The sequence below is a fragment of the Lepidochelys olivacea genome, assembly GCF_965140295.1.
Source record: "Lepidochelys olivacea isolate rLepOli2 genome assembly, chromosome: 1".
Classification (NCBI taxonomy): Eukaryota; Metazoa; Chordata; order Testudines; family Cheloniidae; genus Lepidochelys; species Lepidochelys olivacea.
In genome coordinates this window covers 54,983,571-54,989,596 of record NC_140411.1, presented here as the reverse complement: position 1 = coordinate 54,989,596, position 6,026 = coordinate 54,983,571, and positions in this window count along the sequence as shown.

Below are 6,026 nucleotides of genomic sequence, written 5' to 3'. Positions count from 1 at the left end.
CTCCCTATACTGTGCTGCCCAGTGCAGCAGTCTGGGAGCTTACCTTGTCTGTGAAGACCGAGGCAAAAAAAGCATTGAGTACTTCACCTTTTTCCATGTCATCTGTCACTAGGTTTCCTCCCCCATTTATTAAGGGTCCCACACTTTCCCTGACCTTTTTCTGGTTGCTAACATACCTGTAGAAATCCTTCTTGTTACCCTTCACATCCCTTGCTAGTTGCAACTCCAGTTGTGTTTTGACCTTCCTGTTTACACCCCTGCATGCTCGAGCAATACTTTTATACTCCTCCCTAGTCATCTGTCCAAGTTTCCACTTCTTGTAAGCTTCTTTTAGTGTTTAAACTCACCGAAGATTTCTCTTTTAAGCCAAGCCGGGTGCCTGCCATATTTGCTATTCTTTCTGCACATCAGGATGGTTTGTTTCCATGCCGTCAATAAGGCTTCTTTAAAATACAGCCAGCTCTCCTGGACTCCTTTTCCCCGCATATTAGCTTCCCAGGGGATCCTGCCCATCAGTTCCATGAGGGAGTCAAAGTCTGCTTTTCTGAAGTCCAGGGTCCATATTCTGCTGCTCTCCTTTCTTCCTTTTGTCAGGATCCTGAACTTGGCCATCTCTTGGTCACTGCTGCCCAGGTTGCCATCCACTTCTGCGTCCCCTACCAATTGTTCCCCATTTGTGAGCAGCAGGTCAAGAGGAGCACAGCCCCTAGTTGGTTCCTCCAGACTTGCACCAGGAAGTTGTCCCCAACACTCTCCAAAAACTTCCTGGATTGTCTGTGCACTGTTGTATTGCTCTCCCAGCAGATGTCAGGATGATTGAAGTCCCCCATGAGAACCAGGGCCTGTGATTTGGAAACTTCTGTTAGTTGTCCAAAGAAAGCCTCGTCTGCCTCATCCTCCTGGTCTGGTGATCTATAGCAGATGCCCCCCACTACATCATCCTTGTTGCTCTCACCTCTAAACTTAACTCAAAAACACTCAACAGGCTTTTCTCCAGTTTCATACTGGGGCTCTGAGCAATCCTACTGCTCTCTTACATAGAATGCAACTCCTCCACCTTTTCTCCCCCACCTGTCCTTCCTGAACAGTTTATCCATGACAGTGCTCCAGTTATGGGAGTGACCCCCCAAACTTTCTGTTATTCCAATCACATCATAGTTCCTTGAGTGTGCCAGGACTTCCAATTCTTCCAGCTTGTTTCCCAGACTTTGTGTACAAGCACCTAAGATAACTAGCCGATTGCCCTACTTTCTCAGTATGAATCAGGAGGCCTCCCCTGTTTCACCCTCCCTCTGGTGTTTCTTTCTGGTATCCCACTTCCTCACTTACCTCAGGGATTAGGTCTCCATCCCCCGGCGAACCTAGTATAAAGTCCTCCTCACTAGGTTAGTAAGGATCCCTGCACCTGTGTGGATCTGAAGGCAGGATTGTGGCCTATGTTAGTAACATCAAAGTTCTGCTAAATATTCTTTGCATGATCAGTTCCACAAGGATATTTAATATATATATACATGCCTGCTATGATAAATCTGTGCCTTGGTCTGCAACTTCCAGGCCTTTGCATGATCTCCTGCTTCTAGGAATTTCCAAAATTCGTCACTGATAATTAATCAACATTATAATGATGATGATTTATTATTCGTATTGAGGTCGCGCCTCGGAGCTCCAGTCATGGATTGGTGCCCCATTGCGCTAAGCCCTGTACAAACACACACAAAAATTGGCCTGTCTGAATCTAAGTAAATAATAGATTAAATTTAAAATGTGGAACTGAGCTATTATTTTAAAGTGTGTCATTATTTAGGATCATAGTCTGCTATCCTTAGTTACATTGAGTAGCAACACGCGCCACACGTAGCTGTCTTCATTTCACTGCAGTTGGTTACTCATACTTTTACTCAATGTGAGAAGAGGTGGCAGAATTTGGTTCTTTGACCGTTTAATTTTGGAACTCTCAAAGAAATTATAGTTTGAAGAGTCGCTAATTTATTACTGGGTTACACTTAAAAGTGGCCCTCACACTGTACATTTATTTAGAACTTTTATGACATGGAACAGGCAACTAATTTGGGACTTGTAGCTGATAAAACAGAAAATTCAGATGAGTGCACAAATTTGATAATAGAGCTTTTGGTTTATATGTTGTCTCCCCTAGTTTCACTCACCAAAAAAGCAGAGAGTTTATTTCAAGCAAGAGAGACGTACTAGTCATCTAGTGCGCCAATTCAATTTCCTCACTGGTTATAAAAGCTATTAGTTTAACCCAGGCCCAAATTCTAATCTCCCAAGATTATTCATTTAGAATACAATAGTGATGCAGTACAGTCGGCATTTGTAGGCTTGCACAGAGCTCTCACCATCAATTCTGTGAGCTGGGCAAAGAGACAAACACCACGGCTGCATTTTCCATCTGACTCCTAACAACCAGCTAACAATCATTATGTTTTGTAATAGCCTTTGAAATATTACTTTGTACGAAGAGAGAAAATCAAATCTGCAATATCAAAAGATTCAGATGACGTGTCATTGTCTCGATGGCTCCAGAGCATAAAACCCCCCCTGTGGCATACATCAGTTCAACTTTGGTCTCCTTTCAATACAGTAATTATGAGATGATCAGCAAGATAGCCTATTTATTGCATTGCAAGTATGAGGTGTCCAGACACACACCAACAAATTATCAGAACAAAAAGTTGTGGGGGTATTTTCCTTGAAAATGTAAATTTTTTAAATAAGGAAACTGCTGTTGACAACTGGAATTAGACTTGGAGTCCCAGCTAAATGTTCAGGGAAAACAATCGCTTGCTTTCGAGCCACATTCACTGACAAACTGATCTATTGGCTGATATTTGTAACTTGTTCTAATGGCTATTTCAGAACAAAGGGTGGGTCAGTTGTTCCAGTCAAGCCAGATTGTGCACCCCTTGCTCATGTGAGAATCCCTATACTGGAGTCAAACAGATTACTTCCCAATGAGGCAACTCACATGAGGAAGTGTTGCATGATCAAGTACTTATATTTTGTGCAAGATTTTTTATTTGGGCCCAGCCCTGAGCAAGAGGTGCTGCACGAGCTGCACTGCCCCAGGAGAAGCCCTAGGACTACAGATTACACATCTCCAACTCCATTTTGCATCTGCTTCCTCCTAGCTCCAAGGAGGCAGATCAAGTTCCTTGATCAACAGTAAATCACTACCTCCTCACCTGCATTGGCTCAGATTCTCTGGCTGGTGAGTGAAGGCAAAAGGAGGCTTCCTCCATTCCCCGACCCCCTTCTTCAGGGGGGAATAAACAGGTACACGGCCTCACATACATGTGTACCTAAGGTCCAGGTATGCCCAAGTAGGGCTGTAGGGACTGTTCTTACTCTTTTTTATTCCCCTGCACCGGGGTAGTCTAGGTCACATCTTCTAACTCTTTATTTGTACTAGGATGTTTTCAAAGATGTTGTTTGACAAGTGCTACAAAGCAACAGCACTGGATCACTCAAACCCTGTATCACTGAACATTCAAAAGGAAGTCTGGTATAAAAAGTCAAATGCTTTTTAATGTAAACATTAGCCTATCATTTGAGTTATTCTAAGTGGCTACAGAAATCCTAACGAAGTTATGAAAAACAACTTAAGGTAATTATCGCTCATGAACTTTAACTCATTGTCCCAAAATGCCTGATCCTTGCAAAAAATAAAAAAAAATCTAGTAACATGCCCTGACATTAAATCATAAAGAGAGTAAAGCAACATAGTACAAGGGCACTACAGATCGGCCATCACAATAAATAATTCAATGTACAATAATAGCGATAGGCCACCTGAAGTACTCCTCTCTCTCATAGCCACTGTCTCACCAGCAATGTTATAATTTATAAATCAGATGAGTCACGGAGGTCCGGGTAGCACATACCTAGTAAAGGCTGATGTAGAAAACCCTAGGATTGTGAGATGCACAGAGGTAGAAGATGAAGCACATTCTTCACAAGTATTTTTCTTTAGTTCTGACAGCCCCTGTGCCTGTCCTAGTCTTTTCTAGAAAATACATACACTGTATCCTTCAATTAGTATTCAGCCTTTGAGCTAAAATCCCATCGGGATAAATCCCGCCCTTTTCTCTGTGTGCACAGTCAACACGGCAGGTCAGTTGTCTGGATTTGGTAGAAGATTTCAGGGTCTGCACTTCCTCCAAGCCACCAAGCTTATCTCTACAGTCTCCCTGCTTGTCCATAAAAGTTTATTTTGGAGCAAGGTCTGTGGATCTGCTGTTGTGTGAATCTATAAGCTACTTCTCCACATGAAATAGATCACTAGGGTCCTGCTGTAAGGCTGGAGCAGTGGTTATAGAGCAACTTTGCTGTCTTTCCACACCCTGAGCAAGAGGATTCCTCCCTTTGTCCTGCTGGGAGATCCGCAACAGCCAGACCAGTTATTCACACTTGGCATTGGGAACAGAATTTGCTCTCTAGTAATGAACAGCATTATGCATGAGATCTACTATTTGCACTTGTATCTTGAATATTCACATGTATTTGGGTCTTTTCACATTACTTTACGGGGACTTTTTAAGTCACTGAAGTTAGAAAAAGCAGGTTAATAATATACACAAAAGAAATGCAGTAAAAGGAATGTAGCTCCTCTCTCTCATACTTAAGTGTATTATTGCTTGCTTGCAGACGGAAATAAATTAAAAATAATTTTAAATGACAAATCCTATTGTAAAATTTGACAACTGCTCTCTGTTGCTAAAACTACAGCAAACAAATGGAAAGAGGTGAGCTCAAATATAACTATATAAGGAAGAAATGGCATGCAAAATAAGGTCCTCTTATAATTTTGACTTCAAACTGGACCACTGGAGCTTCATGTGCCCTGCTATACTAAACATATACTAGGTGGTTTGGTATGACAGTACTTGAATACTATGAACATAAGAACGGCCATACTGGGTCAGATCAAAGGTCCATCTAGCTCAGTATCCTGTCTTCCGACTGTGGCCAATGCCAGGTGCCCCAGAGGAAATGAACAGAACAAGTAATTATCAAGTGATCCATTCCCATTGTCCATTCTCAGCTTCTGGAAAACAGAATGACCATATCTGATTCTTGCTGTTCCAGCCTCCTGGGAGTTGGTGGAAACAGTAAATGAAATTTACTGTTGTGCACAGCACTGGTATAAAGACAATGCACCACTTAAATCCATTAAATATAGGGCATAGGGCTTGTGCTGTCGCCCTCCGCCCTTCCCCCCCCACCCACGGGGAACTCTGCCAGAGGATCCTGTGAAGGTCAAGACTAACAGGGTACAAAAAAGAACTAGATAAATTCATAGAGGATAGGTCCATCAATGGCTATTAGCCAGGATGGCCAGGGATGGTACCCCTAGCCTCTGCTTGCCAGAATCTGGGATTGGGTAACAGGGAATGGATCACTTGATGATTACCTGTTCTGTTCATTTCCTCTGGGGCACTTGGCATTGGCCAGTGTCAGAAGACAGCATACTGGGCTAGAAGGACCTCTGGTCTAACCCAGTATGGCTGTTCTTATGGGTGAATTTCACCGAGACAGAACATGTAACTAATGACAAGATTGTTGAAATGTGATCTCAACAGTAACATTAGGCTGATTCAAGGATTTAGTTTCATCTTGCCCATTAAGCTGTTCAGTTCACCCATCATCTACAAGCTGCCATCTGAAGGGCTGCTGCATCCATAATCTTCTACAGCCACTCCCAGCCTTTAGTCACACGAACAGCGTTCCTCCTTTCACTCTGACTGCATCTTGTACCCTTTATACTGGCAGGGGCTAAACATCTGTGTCTTACCTCTGAGAAAACATCCAATGCTGGGAGCTGTCATCACCAATTTTTACAGTGATTTTTCAGCCACAAGAAGATAACTCCTCTCCCCGTCCCCGTCCCCCCCCCCCCCCAAAAAAAAAAAAAGTAAACCTCTCGAAAACCTGAGTGAGCCTGTTGCTATGGTTCACCTCTGTGGCTTGGGAATACTAATAACAGAGATAGAAACAGTGAGGACAGC